Here is a 20,515-nt window from a genome sequence, read left to right as displayed (position 1 = left end):
GCGTAAGGGTTAGCAACAGCAGGATGAATAGACACTATGATTTGATTAAATGTCTCTGAGGTCCTTCACAAATTAATGTTCTCCTATTTTTGGTTTCTTCACTGGCAGGATGGAGGTGTAATAAACTGACTGTCAAGGTCAAAGAAGCTTGTATTGGAGGAACTTTGAAATGAGTGGCTGCAATCCCAACTGTGCTTCATGCTTGATTTGTACTGCTTTATGTGGGGCAGGCTAGCACCAAGTATAAGTTTACTGTGTATGGAGCAGTGTACTTGGCCTTACCTAGTATCTCATTAGCCCATATCCACGGTGCAACAGCCTGTTCCACTTTCTCTGGGAAGACTGCTTGAGGGAATTGAGTGTCTAGGAGAGAAACTTGCAAGATCCAGCTGTGCTCAGGAGGAACAAAGTTAGCTTTTCATTAGTAAAGGCTATTTGTGCTTGAATTTCATTCAGGAGATATCAGTCCAATAATGGTATAGGGCCCTCTGGCATATAAAGAAAGCTATGTGAAAAAACCTTTCCTCCCTGCTTATAGTCCATTGGCTGGATAAAGTTACTCTCACAATAGGTACCCACTTCTTAGACAAAAGTCCTTTTAAATTATTTAATACTGAATGGGTGCCAATCAGGAAATCAGTTCTCCCCTGATAGTCATGGTAACCAGGAGCTCTGAGGGGGAGATGGAAAACTTGTTCAGCCCCAGGCCCCATCAATCAGAGTCCTCATTTACAGCACGGGCAGCTCCTAAACACATGTTCTGAGGAGTACCACCCACCAGATGAAGACCCATAGGCCCAATAAATATTCCCCTCCTTATTGTCTTCCCTTGCCAGTTAGGGCACTCCTGCTTCCAATGTCCCTCCTGCTTGCACTATGCACACTGATTCTTTTTTAGCTTAGGTCTATTCCTTGAGGCTTCTTCCCTCTCAGAGATCCTCTCCTCTTGTTATCTTCTTGTCTAAGAGCAGCTTCTATCAGGCAGGCTTGTACTTTCATTTTCTGGCTCTGTCATTTCTTTTGTTTGTTCCTGGTTAATCTACACTTTAAAGGCTATCACTACTAACTGGGAGATTCCCATTCCCACACTTCCTTCAACCTTCTGTAGCTTTCTTCTAAAGTCTGGAGTACTTTGTCCTATAAAAATTATATTGACCATTCAGGCACTCACTCTCTGAGGCCTCCAGGTTTAAATCAATAAACTAAAGACTGCAAAAACTCACTCAAGAAAGGCTAACGGGTCTTCCGGTTTTTGTTTAATTTCATAAACCTTGTTAAAATTTCTGTTTAGGGACCCCGTTTTGGAGCCCAGCCAATAAACTGTCCCTAAAGTGTGACAAGAGCATCAAACCCTCAAGGACATTAGGGTTCCATTCTGGTTCTAACGTTGGGTATACATGCTCTGCTGGCAAGTGATTGCATTTTGCTGATGTACTCTACCTGCTTCCTCTTTAACCTTTTCAATTACCATCCTTCTTTCCTCTGGAGTTAAGAGAATATCACATAGAATTTGGCAATTTGCCCATGTAAGATGGTCCTTTTTAAAGATGGATGCAAATAAATTACGAATTCATTTAGGACTTCCTAATTTAATTGTTTTTCCAATTAAATAGGTCAGAAAGTGCTAAGTGGGCTATGAACCCAAAGTATTTGTGGCAGTCCCCTCCAGCTGTATACTATGGGTTTAACATAGGGACTTTCCTAAATGGGTAAATCCCTGCTAATTTTTCTACTGGCAGTGATCTGAATGAAGTGTCGCACTACAAGAATGTGGTAGGGAAGGGTCCTGTTCCAGTAGAACTGTCCAGACCTGACAGATGGCTTACAGGGACTTCTGGTTTTATGTATGGAAGAGGGCTGGAAAATCCCACAAAATAACTTTCCTTATCCTCATCCTTTTCTGCATCGTTTAAAATGGAAGGATTACATTCTTTTTGTACCATAACTTTATGTTGTTTTTACAAATCTTTATTTTGCTGTAAGGTCATAAAAGCCTCTACGTACAACTTATCATCCCATTTTCCTTTTCTTGAACAAAATTAATCTAACTGCAAAATAGCATTGTAATTTACAGATCCATTTACTAGCCTATTTCACCATCTCTTAATTTATACTGAGGCCCAGTAGTATTACAGAGGAATTTCATTTTCGACTTCATCCTAGGGTCACTTCCAATATAGGACCAATGTGTAAGGATACACCCTAAGGGGCCGTATTCCAAAGTCTGACTCTATGCACCACCTGTTATTCTAAGAGCACTTTCTTTATGATAACCTTTAAAGTTTCATGGGTTAAGTCTGCCCAGTCTACGCCTTAAACCACAAACCAAAAAGGCAAAAGGGCCCAAAGAACCCAATAAAATTTATCGCATACTCACCAGAGGGATACATGTCACTCTTCCCAGGGCAATCAAGAAAGCTGTATACTTTTCCTCACTGCAAACATCACGTTTGGGTCTGAGATCACCTTTGTCCTCAAGGACTGAGGACTTCACTCCAGAAAGAAAAGATCCAGGGTGCACTGCGATCAACTCTTGGTTCCTGTCAGTGACAAGGTCCATCAGAACCCACTGAAGCAAAAAGGCAAAAGTGTCATTAGAAATTGTTATCTAAATGAGGTCCATGCCCAGTATGATTCTCACCAATTAGGAACCACACCAAAGCGAGGGAAAGAGAGAACTTTGTTCTTTAATGCACGAAAGGAAACAGAGAAGTAATTAACCTCGGATTCTGTCTGTCCTCTGAGAGACTTGCTGCTTTTATAGGTTGTTGAGCCAAGAAAATGATATTACCATAGGTTTAGATACATGTTAAACCAAACATGTACACAAACCATTGTAAGCATGTGCAGTTGTAAGTTACAACATCTTCTCATTATCATGTAAGCATGTTTCATTATCATACTAACTCTCTACCCAGAGGTATGATTTTCACTATGCTAATGTAACCTTTTACCTACTGTGCTGAACATTGCTCAAGCTATAAAAGTCAATACATAACAAAAACAAGAATTCCAACCTTTTAATGGGAAACCACAAAAAACGTGATGTTTATTAGTAACTCTGAATGCCTTGGGGTTGGCCTCAATACCCCACCCTAACTCTGACTCTTTTATCCTTTTCTCCTTCCAGTCCTCCTCTCTCTTTATTTCTCCCCTGCTTGCTTCCTTCTCTAAAGGATCTCAGAAAATTTAATCACACTTCTTGTTTCATGGTACATTATTTACGCTGATCAAAATAGACTACTTTCTTGCTTCTATTAGTTAGTTAATTAGTTATTTCTTTCACTCCCATTCCCTTCTCCTTTTCCCTACTTGTCCCAGGTGACCATTCTAATGTCCAATGTGAATTCTCTTATGTTATTGTGTTTATATGTTCTTATAAAATTCACACGACCATTTTCTAAACATGTATTCTAATTTATATGAGTGATATTATGCTGTAGATCTCGTGTTTCTTATAAACTGTCACTCAGCATCTCATTTCTAATGCTTAGCCTCTTGCTTCTAAGAGCCATGTAGCACTTCACAGTGTCTATCCACCCATGTGACATGTCTCCACCACCCTTTGACCACAACTAACACAGAAAGAAACATGCTGGTATATTTTTCTTTATGGACACTTGTGCAAATTCTTTTGGGACACATACTCAGGAGTGGAATGCCTGGGTTTTAGGGTATATATATGCTGAATTTGACAATATACTGCCAGTTTGCTTTCCAGAAGGACTGTGCCAGTCTATACTCCTACCAGTGGTGTGAAAGTGTTGCTCTCTCTCTACCTCACCAACATCTGCATAAGTATTCCTCTCTCCCCAGCTACTCAACAACATCTAGCAATTGGATGCAACTGAAATATAAATAATCAGAAGAATGGTTACTATAATCCATAAAAACAGAAGCAACCTTCTTTATATCCTCTGACCTATAGCTTCCGAAGGGAGCTCTGGAAGCATAACGCCTAAGGCACTTGACTGCTAACCAGAAGGCTGGCAGTTCAAACCCACCAGCCACTCCTTGGAAGGAAGGTTGAGCAATCTACTTCCATAGTGATACCTCCACTGAAACCCAAGGAGGGGTCACTATGAGTTGGGGCCAACTTGATGGCACATAACAACAACAGCAACATTGCTTCTGAAAGTCTTGGCAAGTTTTTTAAAAAAATGACATTGTACATTTGAGTAAATGTTAGATACTTTCCTTTTGGAAAGAATGTGCTAATATCATTACCAAATTAGAAAGGAAATGGAAAGGAAATGGCACCATTTTAGTCTAAATAGTTACTCAAAAGTTTTATACGAGGAAAAAGTAAGTGAGGAACAAGGTGTCAGGGAAAATAAATCAGGATCTACTAGTGAGTTTTTAAGGAGCTATGGTGGTGTAGTGCCTAAGGTATTTGACTGCTAACCAGAAGGCTGGCGGTTCAAACCCACCAACCACCCTGAAGAAGGAAGATTGGACAATCTACTTCCGTAAAGATTTACTGCCTCAGAAACCCAAAGGGAGTCACTATGAGTTGGAATTGACTTGATAGCAATGAGTTTGCTTTTTTTTTTTTTTTTTTAGTGAGTTTTGAAGATCTAGCTGGAAGATGGGCTCACCTTGTGTCTTGGTACATACTTCTACAAAAACAGAACCAGTAAAAAAATAATTACAATAAACTAAGGAAATTCCCTTTTTGCTCTTAAGGACTTTAACTGATTGATTATAATACATTAGATTACATGATGAGAAGTAATCTACTTATGGCCAACTTATACAATCATACAAAACTATTCCATATAAGAGCAACTGACAAATTTCCTTCACTCATCTGTCAGTTTGTTGTACTATGGTGGCTTGCATGTTACTGTGAGGCTGGAAGCTATGCCACCAGTATTTCAGATAACAATAGGGCCACCAATGGTGGACAAGTTCAAGTGGAGCTTCCAGACTAAGACAACTGGAAAAAAGGAAGGGGCCATACACTTCTAAAAAAAAAAAGACCAGTGAAAAACTTATGAATAGCACTGAAACACTGTTTCATATATTACCAAAAACTTTGTGAATAGCCCTGAAACATTGATTTCTATGGTGCCAGAAGATGAGCCCCTCAGGTCAGAAGGCACTCCAAATACACCTAGAGAAGAGCTGCCTCCTCAAAGTACAGCTGACCTTAATGAGGTACACAGAACAAAGCTTTCTAGACTTCCATTTGCTGACAGGACATGACTTGAATGAAAATGGGAAGAAGCTGTAAATGTCCATTAATAATTGGAAAGTAGAATGTACAAAGTATGAACCTAGGAAAATTGGAAATTGTCAAAAATGAAATGGAATACAGAAATATTGACATCATAGGCTTTAGTGAGCTGACACAGACTGGTATTGGCCTTTTAGAATCAGACCATCATATGATCTACTACACCTGGAATGACAAATTGAAGAGGAATGGTGTAGCATTCATCACCACAAAGAATGTTTCAAGATCCATCCTGAACCACAATGGTATCAAGGATAGGCTAATACCCATATGCCTACAAGGAAGACCAGTTAATATTACCATTATTCAAATTCATGCACCAACCACTAATATCAAAAATGAAGAAATTGAAGATATTTACTAACTTCTGCAGTCTGAAATTGACCAAACATGCAATCAAGATGTACTAATGATTACTGGTGATTGGAAATCAAAAGTTGGAAACAAAGAAGAAAAGATGGTAGTTGCAAAATATGGTGTTGGTTTTAGAAATGATGATGGAGATTGCATGATAGAATTTTGCAAGACCAATGACTTATGCATTGCAAATACCTTTTTTTCAACAACATAAATGGTGGTTATACACATAGACTTCACCAGTTGGAATACACAGGAATCAGATTGACTACATCTGTGGAAAGAGGTGATGAAGAAGTTAAATGTCACCAGTCAAAACAAGGTCAGGTGCTGACTGTGGAACAGACCTTCAATTGCTCATACGTAAGTTCAAGTTGAAACTGAAGACAATTAAAACAAGTCCACGAGAGCCAAAATATGACCTGATTACCTAAATTTAGAAACCCCATCTAAATTTAGAGATCATCTGAAGAAGAGATTTGATGCATTGAACACCAATGATGGAAATGCAGATGAGTTGTGAGATGACATCAAGAGCACCATACAAGAAAGCAAATGGTCATTCAAAACGACAGACAGGAAAAGAAGAAAATAATGATGTCAGAAGAGACTTAGCATTGCTAAGAGAGTAGCTAAAGAGAATGGAACAAAAAAGTTGAACAGAAGATTTCAAATATGACTCCAGAAGATAAACTAAAGTATTATAATGATATGTGCAAATACATGAAATTAAAAAACCTAAAGGGAAGAACATGCTCCACATTTCTCAAGATGAAAGAACTGAAGAAAAACTCAAGCCTTGAGTTGCAATATTGAAGGACTCTATGAGCAAAATATTGAATGATGTGGAAAGCAACAAAGAAAGATGGAAGGACTATACAGAGTCACTGTACCAAAAAGAGTTGATCAATGTTCAACTATTTCAGGAAGTGGCATATGAACAAGAACCAATGGTATTGAAAGAAGTCCAAACTGCCCTGAAGGAATTGGTGAAAAACAAGCTCTAGGAATCCACAGAATACCCACTGAGATGTTTCAACCAATGGATGCAGAGCTGGAGGTGCTTACTCATCTATGTCAAGAAATTTGGAAGACAGCTACCTGGCCAACTGACTGGAAGAGATTGATATTTGTGCCCATTCCAAAGAAAGGTGATCCAACAAAATGTGGAAATGATCAAACAATATCATCAATATCACACAGCAGTAAAATTTTGCTGAAGATAATTAAAAAACAGTTGCAGCAGTACATTGACAATGAACTTCCAGAAATGCAAGCTGAATTCAGAAGAGGATGTGGAACAAGGCTGTTCCACATAGCATGGCTGATGTCCGATGGATCTTAGCTGAAAGCAAAGAATACCAGAAAGATGTCTACCTGTTTTTATTGACTACGTGAAAGCATTGGACTCTGTGGATCATAACAATTTATGGATAACATTGCAAAGAACGGGAATTCAAGAACACTTAATTGTGTTCATGAGGCTGTCATTCAAACAGAACGAGGGGTTACTGTGTGGTTTCAAATCAGGAAGGGTGTGTGTCAGGCTTGTATCACTTTACCATATTTATTCAATCTCTATGCTGAGCACATAATCCAAGAAGCGGACTATATGAAGAAGAACGCAAAATCAGGATTAGAGGAAGACTCATTACCAACCTGCAATAGGCAGATGACACAACCTTACTTGCTGAAAATGAAGATGAGTTGAAGCCTTTAATGATGAAGATCAAAGACCACAGTCTTCAATATGGATTACACGTCAATATAAAGAAAACAAAAGTCCTCACAACTGGACCAATAAGCAATTTCCCAATAAATGGAGAAAAGATTGAAGTTGTCAAGGATTTCATTTTATTTGGATCCACAATCAACACCCATGGAAGCAGCAGTCAAGAAATCAGATGTCAATGCACTGGGCAAATATGCTGCAAAAGACCTCTTTAAAGTGTTAAGAAGAAAAGATATTACTTTGAAAACTATGGTGCACTTAAGCCATGGTATTTTCTATTACCCCATAGGCATGTGAAAGCTGGACAATGAACAAGGAAGCCTGAAGAGTTGATTCCTTTGGATTATGGTGTTGGTGAAGAATAATAAAAATGCCATGGACTGCCAGAAGAATGAACAAATCTTCCCTGGAAGAAGTGCAACTGGAATGCTCCTTGAAATTGAGAATGGCCAGACTTGGTCTTACCTACTTTGGTCATGTTGTCAGAAGAGACCATTCCCTGGAGAAGGAGATAATGCTTGGTAAAGTAGGGAGTCAGCAAAAAAAGGAAAGACCTTCAACAATATGGATTGCCACAGTGGCTGCAAAGATTGTGAAGATGGTGCATGACCAGGCAGTGTTTCATTCTGGTGTACATAGGCTTGCTATGAGTAGGAATTGACTCGATGACACCTAACAACAAAAAAGACCAGTTTTTGGGCAAACAATTGGGAACTATAGCCTAGCCAAGCTGACACATAAAATTAACCATCACATCTGTTCATCCTCTCATCCATCAGATCTTAATTGCATTTTCTTTTGAAAGTAGGAGTTCTGGTGGCATAGTGCCTAAGGCATTTGGCTGCTAACCAGGAGGCTGGCAGTTCAAACCCACCAACCACTCCTCAGAAGGAAGACTGGGCAATCTACTTCCGTAGAGATACCACCTCAGAAACCCTTACTCTCAAAACTGGGTTGGTGCCCTTCCTGAGTGTTAGAGTTCCCTATCTCCTATAGTAGACTACTTTGGGTAAGTTTATGAGAGCAGTACCCCCTGTCCTATTCACTGCTTCACCACAATAGCTAACAGTATTGACACCAGGGCTCAAACAGTAATTTTTTTTCCACTCAGGTTATCATTACAGTTGACCAAAATTTTTAAAAAATTTGATTCTGTTCTAATTTCACTTCATTGACCATGACTGAACTGAATTGGACTGGTCCAAACCTGTTTCTCACTCTCTGATCTCAAATTTATGTTCTGCAAATAGATAACATTGAGCAATTTCATATGAAGAAATATATGGCTATCAAATTCATACCTTGTATTGCAAATGATATTGCATTTTTATATTAATTTGAATTTTGTTCATCCCAAGATTTTGTAATTAGTTTTGAAAATAGTAATATTAAACTATTTACTTCTACACATTCATTAATAATTATATCTAAAGTGACAATGATGTTCAATTTTGATCACTGTCTCAAAATATTTCAATACAAAAAAAACATGATGTAAAATATTTTTTAAAATATACTAGAATTCATGGCAGCACTGTCACTTTAAAAATATTATTGCAATAAAACACTCCTAACTCACTATATAAATATTAAATTGAAAATTCACAATAATTTTTTAGTAGGAAATTCTCAACTTAATACTATAAACTACACTGAAAGTAAACTTAATTCCAATGTAGGCAACGTTTCACTATTAATACTTAACTTTGTTGTTGTTGTTAGGTGCCATAGAGTCAGCTCTGACTCATAGCAGCCTTACATACACCAGAATGAAACACTGCCCACTCATCCACCACTCTCACAGTTCTTGATATACCTGCACCCACCCTTGCAGCCACTGTGTCAATCCATCCTGTTGAGGGTCTTCCTCTTTTTCGCTGACTCTACTTTACCAAGCATGATTTCCTTTTCCACGGAATGGTCTTTTCTGACAACATGGCCAAAGTAGATGAAACAAAATCTGGCCATTCTCACTTCCAAGGAGCATTCTGGCTGCACTTCTTCCAGGACAGATTTGTTCATTCTTCAGACAGTCCGTGCTGTTTTTAGTATTCTTTGCCAACATCACAATTCAAAGGCATCAACTCTTCCTCAGTTTTCCTTATTCATTGTCCAGCTTTCACATGCATATAAGGGACTGAAAATACCACAGCTTGGGTTAGGCACACTTTAATCTTCAAAGAGATATCTTTGCTCTTCAGTACTTTAAAGGGGTCTTTTGCAACAGATTTGCCCAGTGCAATATGATGTCTGATTTTTGGACTTCTGCTTCCATGGGTGTTGATTGTGGAACCAAGTAATATGCAATCTTGGACAACTTCACAGTGGTTCAAGCCCACCAGCTGCTCCCAGTAAGAAAGATGAGTCAGTCTGCTTCTGTAAAGATTTACAACCTTGGAGACTCAATAGGGGTCGCTATGAGTCGGAATCAACTCAACAGAAGTGAGTTTGGTTTTGGTTTGAGGTTCATAGTACTCAAATTGTTGGGTCAAAAGTTTGAGCTTTTTAAAATTGATTTGTCAACTTGTTCTGTTGTGAAAAAAAAAAAAAAAAAACACCATTTGCCATTGAGTCATTTGTGATTCACAGTGACCCTCATGTGTCAGAGTAGAACTGTGCTCCATATGGCTTTCAATGGCTGAAGTTTCAGAAGTAGACAGCCAGACTTTTCACCCATTAGTAAATATTAGTTGATTAGTAATACTAATTAGGAATTAGTAAACTCTAATTTGCATACAAGGAGCTCTGGTAGCATAGTGGCTAAAAGCACTTGACTGCTAACCAGAAGGCTGGTGGTTCAAACCCACCAGCCACTCCTCGGAAGGAAGGTTGGGCAATCCTACTTCTGTAGTGATACTGCCTCGGAAACCCAAGGAGGGGTCGCTATGAGTTGGGGCCGACTCGACGGCACATAACAACAATAACAACAACAATTTACATACATACCAATAGTGAAAAAAAATATTTATTTTCCTACACACTTACCAACACTGGCTATTTTCAAGCCTTTAAATATTTGCCAATCTGATAGGTGATAAGGAGTAACATATTGCTTTGATATCCTGTTCTTTAATTATAAGTGAAGGTGATTAATTTTTTACATGATTATTTTATTTCTGTTTGCATTTCTTTTCCTATGAACTACCTATTCAATTTCTTTGCTCATTTTCTATTCAGTGATTGATATTTTTCTATTGATTCATAGATTTTTCTGCCATATTTATCTTTGAAGCCATTTAATTCATAATTTAATTTTTCTATTCCTGGGAATTATTTTTGTTTTACCAACAAGATTATAAATTCTTTGAAAACAGAGACCAAGAATCAACTCCAGTCCTAAATTATATAATACATACTTGGTATACAGGAGTTATGGTGGCATAATGCACACTGTTTGATCAGTCTATCCTTTATCCAGGGCACCTGACATGGACTGCAATCCTCTAGGGAAGAATTGTATCTTCTGCAACTACAAAAGAAGAAATAATTTGCCTTGCTGGGTCAGACTCTTGATCAATCCAGTCTAGCTTTTCTATCTGACTACAGCAGGGAGAAATATTTTTGAAGAGAATCCCATCTGTTTTGAAAGGTTAAGAATTTATCCTCTGTTTCATCATTGATAGATCGTTGGAGATCTATCTTCCATCAATTTATCTGAACTCTTCCTGTACCTTCTTGCATTTTAGCATATAATCCCACTCCAGGCACTACAGCTAATGAGTTCTTTTGTTTATAATGCAATATATTAACTTCTAGGCCAAGAGGGATCTATATATGTACACACATATAATACTACCTGCTTCATTCCAAATATTTTTCAATGATAAATTTTAAAATACAGAAAATATTTAAAAGAAAGAAAGAAATCTTTTACCATTTCAGTCTTTTCTCTGTTTATCATTATGCTGCTTATTGGTCTAGTTGTGAGGATTTTCATTTTCTTTATGTTGTGGTTTTATCTATGGTGCATACTGTAGTCTTTAGTCTTCATCACTAAGTGCCAATAGTCATGCAAAATTGATAAGAATTTATTCTTGAAATACTAGAAATACAAAGTGTGCTATCATACCTAATACATTAATATGTAAAGGCAAAGTGTAGTAAAACATTTATTACCTTAATGTTCACCCCAACTTGAAGATGAAGAATTTTTATATTGCATAAAATATTTTATTACAAATATAGATTTAATTCATACACAGTTATACGGTTCTAAGAAAATATCATTGCAATAAACTATGCTGTTGTTGTTAGGTGCTGTCGAGTCATTTCCCACTCATAGCAACCCAATGCACAGCAGAACGAAATACTGCCCGATCCCGCGTCAGCTCCACGATCCCTGCTATGCTTGAGCCTATCATCACAGCCACCATGTCAATCCATATCGTTGAAGGCCTCCCCCTCTTTTGTCGACCCTCCACCCTACCAAGCATGACATCCTTCTCCAAGGAATGGTCCCTTCTGACAACATGACCAAAATAGGTGAGACGAAGTCTGGCCATTCTTGCTTCCAAGGAGCAATTTGGGTGCACTTCTTTCAGGACAGATCTGTTAGTTCTATAGCAGTACACGGTACTTTCAGCATTCTTCGCCAGCACCACAACTCAAAAGCATCAACTCTTCTTCAGTCTTCCTTATTCATTGTCCAGCTCTCACATGCATACGAGGTGATTGGAGATATCATGGCTTTTGTCAGGCGCACCTTAGTCCTCAAGGAGACATCCTTGCTCCTCAGCACTTGAAACAATTCCTCCACAGTTGATTTTCCCAATGCTACACATCGTCTAATGTCCTGACTGCTGCTTCCGTTGGCATCGATTGTAGAACCAAGCAAAGTGAATTCCTTGACAACCTCAATCTTCTCTCCATTTATTGTGATGCTGCTCATTGGTCCAGTTGTGAGGATTTTTGTTTTCTTGATATTGAGACATAATCCATACTGCAGACTGTATTATTCAACCTTCATCAGTAAGTGCCTCAAGTCATCCTCACTTTCAGCAAGCAAAGTTGTTTTGTCTGCGTATCTCAGATTGTTAATGATTCTTCCTCCAATCCTGATGCCACATTTTTCTTCATATAGTCCAGCTTCTCAGATTATTTGCTCAGCATATAGATTGAATAAGTGTGGAGAAAGAATACAACCCTGATGCACTCCCTTCTTGATTTTAAACCATGCAGTGTCCCCTTGTTCCATATGAACGACAGCCTCCTGGTCAAGGTACAGGTTCCTAATGAGTACAATCAAGTGCTCGGGAATTCCCATTCTTCTCAATGTTATCCATAATTTGTCATGATCCACACAATCAAATGCCTTTGCATAGTCAATAAAACACAAGTAGACATCTTTCTGGTATTCTTTGCCTTGAGCCAAGATCCATTTGACAACAGCTATGATATCCCTTGTTCCACATCCTCTTTTGAATCCAGCTTGCACCTCTGGAAGTTCTCTGTCAATATACTGCAGCAACTGTTTTTGAATTATCTTCAGTAATATCTTACTTGCGTGCGGTATTAATGATATTGTTCTATAATTTCCACAATCTGTGGGATCACCTTTCTTTGGAATGGGTACAAATATGGATCTCTTCCAGTCAGTTGGCGAGGTAGCTGTCTTCCAAATCTCTTGGCATAACTGAGTGAGTGCCTCCAATGGGGCATCCATTTGTTGAAATATCTCAATGGGTATTCCGTCAATTCCCAGAGCCTTGTTCTTCGCCAATTCTTTCATTGCAGCTTTGACTTCCTCCTTCAGTACCATTGGTTCTAGATCATGTGCAACTTCCTGAAATGGATGAATATCAACCAGTTCCCTTTGGTACAGTGATTCTGTGTATTCCTGCCATCTTCTCTTGATGTCTCCTGAATCATTCAATATTTTGCCCATAGAATCTCTCAATACTGCAACTCAAAGCTTAAATTCTTTCAGCTTGAGAAATGCCGAGTGTGTTCTTCCCTTTTGGTTTTCAAACTCCAGATCTTTGCACATTTCATTATAGTAATTGGTTTTGTCTGCTCGAGCTGCTCTTTGAAATCTTCTGTTCAGCTCTTTTATCTTGTCATTTCATCCATTTACTTTAGCTTCTCTCCACTCAAGGGCAAGTTTCAGAGTCTCTTCTGTCATCCATTTTTGTCTTCTCTTCCTTTCTTGTTTTCTTAGTGATCTCTTGCTTTCTTCATGAATAATGTTCTTGATATCCTCCCATAATTCTTCTGGTTTTCGGTCGTTGGTGTTCAATGCATCAAATATATTCTTCAGATGGTCTCTAAATTCAGGAGGGATATATTCAAGATCATATTTTGGCTCTCTTGGACTTGTTTTAATTGACTTCAATTTCAAGTTGAACTTGCATATGAGCAGTTGATGGTCTGTTCCACAATCAGCTCCTGGCCTGGTTTTGGCTGAAGATATTGAGCTTTTCCACCACTTCTTGCCAGAGATGTACTCAACCTGATTCCTGTGTGTTCCATCTGGTGAAGTCCATGTGTAGAGCTGCCATTTGTGTTGTTGAAAAAAGGTGTTTGCAATGAACAAGTCTTTGGTCTTGCAAAGTTCTACCATGCGAGTTCCAGCATTATTTCTGTCACCAAGGCCAAATTTTCCAACTACCGGTGATTCTTCTTTGTTTCCAACTTTGGCATTCCAGTCACCAGTGATAATTAACACATCCTGATTGCATGTTCGGTCAATTTCAGACAGCAGAAGTTGATAAAATTCTTCAATTTTCTCATCTTTGGCTTTGGTGGTTGGGGCATAAATTTGAATCACAGTCTTGTTAACGGGTTTTCCTTGTGGGTGTATGGATATTATCATATCACTGACAGCATTGTACTTCAGGACAGATCTTGAAACATCCTTTGTGATGATGAATGCCACACCATTCCTCTTCAAATTGTCATTCCTTGCATAGTAGACCACATGGTTGTCTGATTCAAAATGGCCAAAAACAGTCCATTTCAGCTCACTAATGCCAAGGATATTCATCTTTATGCATTCCATTTCATTTTTGACAACTTCCAATTTTCCTAGATTCGTACTTCATACATTCCATGTTCCGATAATTAATGGATGTCTGCATCTGTTTCTCTTCAATTTGAGTGGTGCCACATCAGCAAATGAAGGTCTCGAAAGCTTTACCTTATCCATAGGAGTAAGGCTGGGTTTACTCAGATGTTGCAACTCTTTCCCAGTCCTATTTTGAGAGCCTTTTAACCTAACCAGACTATTCATAAAGTTGTGCAGTAATGTATCAAACTGTTTCTTTGCTGTTCATAAGGTTTTCCCTGGCCAATTCTTTGAGAAGTGGATGGCCTCTTCCTTCTTCCTGGTCTGTCTTATCTGTAAGCTGGGCTGATATCTGTGCACCATGTGCATCCCACTGGGTTAGAAACACCAGTTGCTCAGCCTCAAAACTCACATCAACACATCACCACGGTGGGACAAACCGACAGACAAGTTTGCCTCCCTGTTGGAAACCTCTATTTACACCTAATTAGAAGAATTACTCTCTAATATATTTTTTCATTTAAGCTATTCCTATTGTCTCACAAGACGATTTTCAAACCTGAGAAAGCTCTTTCACCTCTGACCTGAGTAGCTAGTTCACCCAAAACTGACATACCAATTTTATAAAACTGGGCATACTGTAGATAGTTTTCTTCCCAAAATTCAAGCATCATTTTTCTTTCTCAACTTTTTGTATACCATCAAATCTTGTTAATATATAAAGTCAATATTAACAGTACAGTTATTTGTTCTCAATTTAACTTTTTCCTTTCATTTTGAGAAATAATTCCATCTCATCAGCACCATCATTTGAAATGAAAGTATTTCCTGAATAACTCTCCTTTGTTACACTTTCAGTATTGCTCCCTTTCAGATTTTCTATCGTTTCCCAAATGCTTTTTAAATGTTGTATGCCTTCACTGAAAGTTCAGAACTAAGTAGAATTTGATAATGAAGATCTAGATAAACTGCTTCTAATATGCTGTCATTTTCAATGAGTTTTTACCTTGGCATTAAATTTTTCAATATGTTTCCAAATGTATTAAGTTCTTAATTTTAGCTTTGTTTCCATGCACATACCAAAAACATTACTCATGGTTAGTTTTTCATTTTGCAATCTTGCTGTAACTTTCTTTAAATATTTTAAAGAAATAACACTGCAAAAAAAAAATCAAGTTTCCAAAATTAATTTCACACATTCCCATTTGTCATCAGAAAAGTAATATTTCACATTTTTCTCAGCTAATAAATAGCAGAGAAATTTGTATCCTAGTAAACTTTCTAACATATCTATATACAGTTCCATTTTGTTGGGCAAATCAGTATAGGTTGCCTTAATTCTTTTCCAAAAATTGGTAGACAATATCAGAATATGAAGTATTCAAATGACTTCACAACATTCTCCTAAACATTCTTCCAGTTAAATATCCTTTACTGCATCTTTGATAACTAATAGAAATATGCATGCAGCACACTTTAACCAATCAGTCTTTTCTTGTAAACTTTCTTGCTTCCACCATACTGTGCAATGGTTAATGTCTACAAGTTAGAGTACACTAAGTCTTCAAAACTGTCATTTTGCCCTGACAGTTGCCATTCAATTTCACTGCCATTTCTGAGCAAATCAAAAAATTTAATCATATTAGTGCCATTATCTCTGGTTACAAATAAATCTGTTGTTGTACTTCTCTAAAATTTGATACATGATATATTTTTATGTGCAAACCTGTGTGTCTTTCTTTTAATTCTTTCATTCCCAGTGTCAACAGCTGTATCTTACCATCTAGTGTGAACTAAGCATTAATCCCTATAAGTTACTGAATGAACCTATTGGCAATGTCTATTTTCAAAGAGAAAATTCATTTTTCTAGGTTTCTACTAATATTGGAGCTAAGTTTTAAGGACAAATGAGGCATCATTTCTCCAGTATTCTCTGAGTTGATTGAAAAATTTGACCAACTGAAGCAATAATTAGATTTAAAATTTTACAGAATCCTGAATACTCAATTCACTCAAATGAACAATCATTAACAATAACTAATTCAACACATACCTTGATAATTATGTCTTTATCTGATTCTTCTTTAGGCATTCTGGAACAGCAAACTCATTGAATGTTTTTGTTGCTTATTTGGAACACTACTGACATTTGCTTCAATCTTCTTTGCCTTCTTCTTTTCCACTGCATTCTATTCATCACTATGGTAGCTCTCTAAATTCACAGCATGGTCTCCAACCACATATATGTTGCAATTTTACATGTGCTTTTATTTTCAATCTTCTCATACATGAAAAATTCTCAACATGGATTCATCCCATACATGAACTCCAGGATTAAAAAATAGTATTAACTTTAGGGCATATCTTATCATCACTATATTACATTACAGGAGCTCTGGTAGCATAGTGCCTAAGGCATTTGACTGGGAAACAGAAGGTTAGAGGTTCAAACCCACGAGCCACTCCTTAGAAGGAAGACTGGGCAATCTACTTCCGTAGAGATACCACCTCAGAAACCCAAGGAGGGGTTACTATGAGTCTGGACTGACTCGATGGCAGTGAGTTTGAGGTTTTTTTGGTATATTACATTATAGACTTTGATAACATAAAGAGAAGAGAAGGCATAAATACACTTGGATAAATGAATTTAAGCCAGTACATATTAAAATGCTTCTAGCCATGTATCTTCAGTATATTAGAAAAACCAGAATAACTTCAGTTTTATATTCATGAACTTTGCCAATTTCTCCCATTTGAAGTCCTCTTTACATTTTTCCAGTTCCTTTTAAAGAAACATCTCACTTAATAGTAATGCTATCAGGTTGTTTTTAGTGAAGTTATAGTGTGTCATGACTGAGGCATTAATTTTCTTTCTGCTATTGTTGTGTTGCTATGTGCTGTGGAGTCGGACCCGACTCATAGCAACCCCTCCTTGGGTTCCAAGGCAGTATCACTATGGAAGTAGATTGCCCCATCATCCTTCTGAGGAGTGGCTGGTGGGTTTGAACCGCCAGCCTTCTGGTTAGCAGTCAAGTACCTTAGGCACCATGCTACCAGAGCTCCTTTTTTCCTCTAGTAGCTGGTATTTGTTGATGTTTCTATTTGTGAAATAAATATCAAATATAAACATAAGTACAAACAATGTGTGACGATTCCTTTAAATTGAGATTGAATACAAGAATGGAACCATAAAAAATTATACACTGTATAATAAAGAGAGCTGTTGTATTATGGGGGTTGCAATCAATGTCATGAAACAAAATGTGTGTGAACTGTTATATGGAAAATGAATTTGCTCCATAAACTTTCATCCAAATCACAATAAAAGAAGTTATACACTATTTTCTATTTCTTGATTTTAATATCACACTTAAAAATATGAATAATGTACTTTTTAAATGTATATAGTCACCTGACAAATTTCCATTCACATGAAACTCTGTTCTGGACTCCATGCAGTTACCAGCTCTTTCAGGTTTCTGACTGAGTGTTCTCAACTACTGAGAATTTCTCACATCTTTGGTAGACACAGCTCAAATTACTGTGAGAGAAGTCAAGAACAGAGCGGAAGTGATGAACTCTAATTGGCCTGTGAATCATCTGGCATAACAGCAGTTACCATGTATAACAGCGACTAGGTTGCTTCCCAAAGGAATTAACCGTGCCTTTACCAGCCATGTGCCAGAGAAGCATTGACATACTTGAGTACCCAGTGCAAATCAAACATGCATGGTCCAATGGTTGTTCTTACAATTTAAAAATTATCTTTGAAATGAAAATGGCAAAGCTAAAAGTAATGGCTTTTTTGGGGGTTCAGGAACTGTTTTTCATTTGGGTTTTGGTTTTACTTCAGCAAAAAATTTGGGTTTTTTCAGTTTAGTTTTTGGTTCTGTAAGGAGCTCTGGTAGCATAGTGCCTAAGGCATTTGACTGCTAACCAGAAGGCTGGTGGTTCAAACCCACCAGCCACTCCTGAAAAAGAAGGTTAGGTAATCTACTTCCATAGTGATACTGCCTCGGAAACCCAAAGAGGGGTCACTATGAGTTGGGTCTGACTTGAGGGCACATAACAATGACAACAACAACAAACACCTGGCAGTCTGTGGTACATTTAATATCGCCAAAATTACAATTCAAATGCATCAATTTTCTTTGACTTCTTTATTCATTATCCAGCTTTCACAGGCATTGGAGGTAATTGAAAATACCTTAGCTTAAGTCAGGCACACCTTACTCTTCAAAGTGCCAAGTTTGCTCTTTCACACTTTAAAGAGATCTTTTGCAGCAGTTTTTCCTATTGCATTACATCATTTGATTTCTTGACTTCTGCTTCCATGGGCATTGATTGTGGGTCCAAGTAAAATGAAATCTTTGACAAATTCAGTAGTTTCTCCATTTATCATGCTGTTGCTTATTGCCCAGTTGCGATGATTTTTGCTTTCTCTATGTTAATGTGTTATGCACACTGAAGACTGTAGTCCTGGGTTTTTGACACATACTAGCCATTTAATAAACATTTGTTGAATGAATGAATGCATGAATAAATAAGTTGATTTTAAATTACCAAAGCCTAACATGGTGCCTGGCATAAAAGCTGCACTGAATACATGAATAACATGTGAACAAAAGTCCAATCTTACATCTTTTGCTTCATCTTCCCTTCTCTGCTTTGGGCTTTCCCAACAGATCTTCCTCCTTGAGTTGTTGCAGATTCGAGAGGGAGAACAAGATGGCCCTTGGCATAACTTTAACTCAATTTATTGTCAGCAATCTGTCACTCCAGGGTCACAAGTTGTTGAGGGAAATGGCCCATGCTTATAGGAAGATTATGTGACAGGATATGGGGTGAGAAGGCAAAGTTCGGAGGTAGTATTCCAACTTGGTGTGCATAAGTGAGTTCCTCCAGGGCAGTCAGCCTGAGCACACACACACACCTTCCTCTCCCCTTCCGCTTCACCCCTCCTTTTCCTTCTCCTCCCTTTCCAGCCTTTATACTTCATGACAGTGCAATGAAGGGCTGGTTTGAGGGAGGAGGTCCCCTGATTACTCACAGATCTATACGTGCACATACCAAAGAGAAAACGCATATAATCATATTAAGACAGTTTGTTTTCATATCTATACAGTTTACAGTGATATAAAGTTGACAGTTTCTAGGCATAGTTTTCCTTAAATAAGCCCTCCATATTTTTCCTGGATGTGAAAGGCCATTTTCACAGCCAGAAAAAGAGCACTTGAGAAATTTTTGGGGACTGAGTGGTGCTTTGGGCTGTCTTCCTCAGTTAATAAGCAGTGAATAGTGTGTATTAAATTGTGTTTCTACCTAATTAAAATCAGCAAGAGTGCCTTTCAAATCAAAGCCATCCCGCCCAAACTATTTGGACTGCAGAACTCGGACATTTGATAGCACAAGTCCAAGCAAGTTGCATTCCAAATATGATAACACATTTACTTGGGCTATAGAGTCTGTTCAGTGTTTGGACCAAATGCCTCTCTCCTCTCTGTGTCAGCCTTGGCGTTCACACAAAGATTTGCAACAGGACATTGAGGGCACAGATTTCAGGCCCTTGATTCATTATTTCCTTAGAGATTACTCTAAAAGAGAGCATATATGTTAAACTTGTGTTCCTTGAAGACATAATCGATCACCCATAGCTCTTAGCACAGGTTCTTTCCCATATAGTGTTGTTGTTGTTGTAGTTGCCATTAACTCCTGGTGTTCCCATGTGTGCAGAGAAGAGCTCCCGAGGATTTTCAAGGCTGTGACCTTTCAGAAGCAGATTGCCAAGACTGTCTTCTGATGTGTCTTTAGGTAGATTTGAACCTCCAGTTTTTCAGTTACTAGTCAAGAATTTAACCACTGACACCTCCCAGAGACTTCTACCCATACAGTAAGCTATGAATATTGGCTACTTATTGATGTAAATTTTAAAAATTGAGTTAATAAGATTGCAAACACTGATACTCCCTTCTTAGGTTGAGAACAATTATCCAGGCCTACCTGAGGTCCTCTCTTGCACTACCTCTGACTTAATCCAGGTAAGAGCCCTATTCCCCTGGCATGACATCATCTTCCCAAATCCTTTTGGGCTCCTTAGAAGAAAGCGGCAATTGAGGGGTAAAATAAATAGTCTCCCTTTTCAATAAACCAAATTACCCAGACCATCCAAGAGCATTTTATTTAA

This window comes from Orycteropus afer, unplaced genomic scaffold (genome assembly GCF_000298275.1).
Source record: "Orycteropus afer afer isolate SDZICR_OR568_19922 unplaced genomic scaffold, OryAfe1.0 scaffold00116, whole genome shotgun sequence".
NCBI classification, from domain to species: Eukaryota; Metazoa; Chordata; class Mammalia; order Tubulidentata; family Orycteropodidae; genus Orycteropus; species Orycteropus afer.
This window is presented reverse-complemented; position numbering follows the sequence as displayed.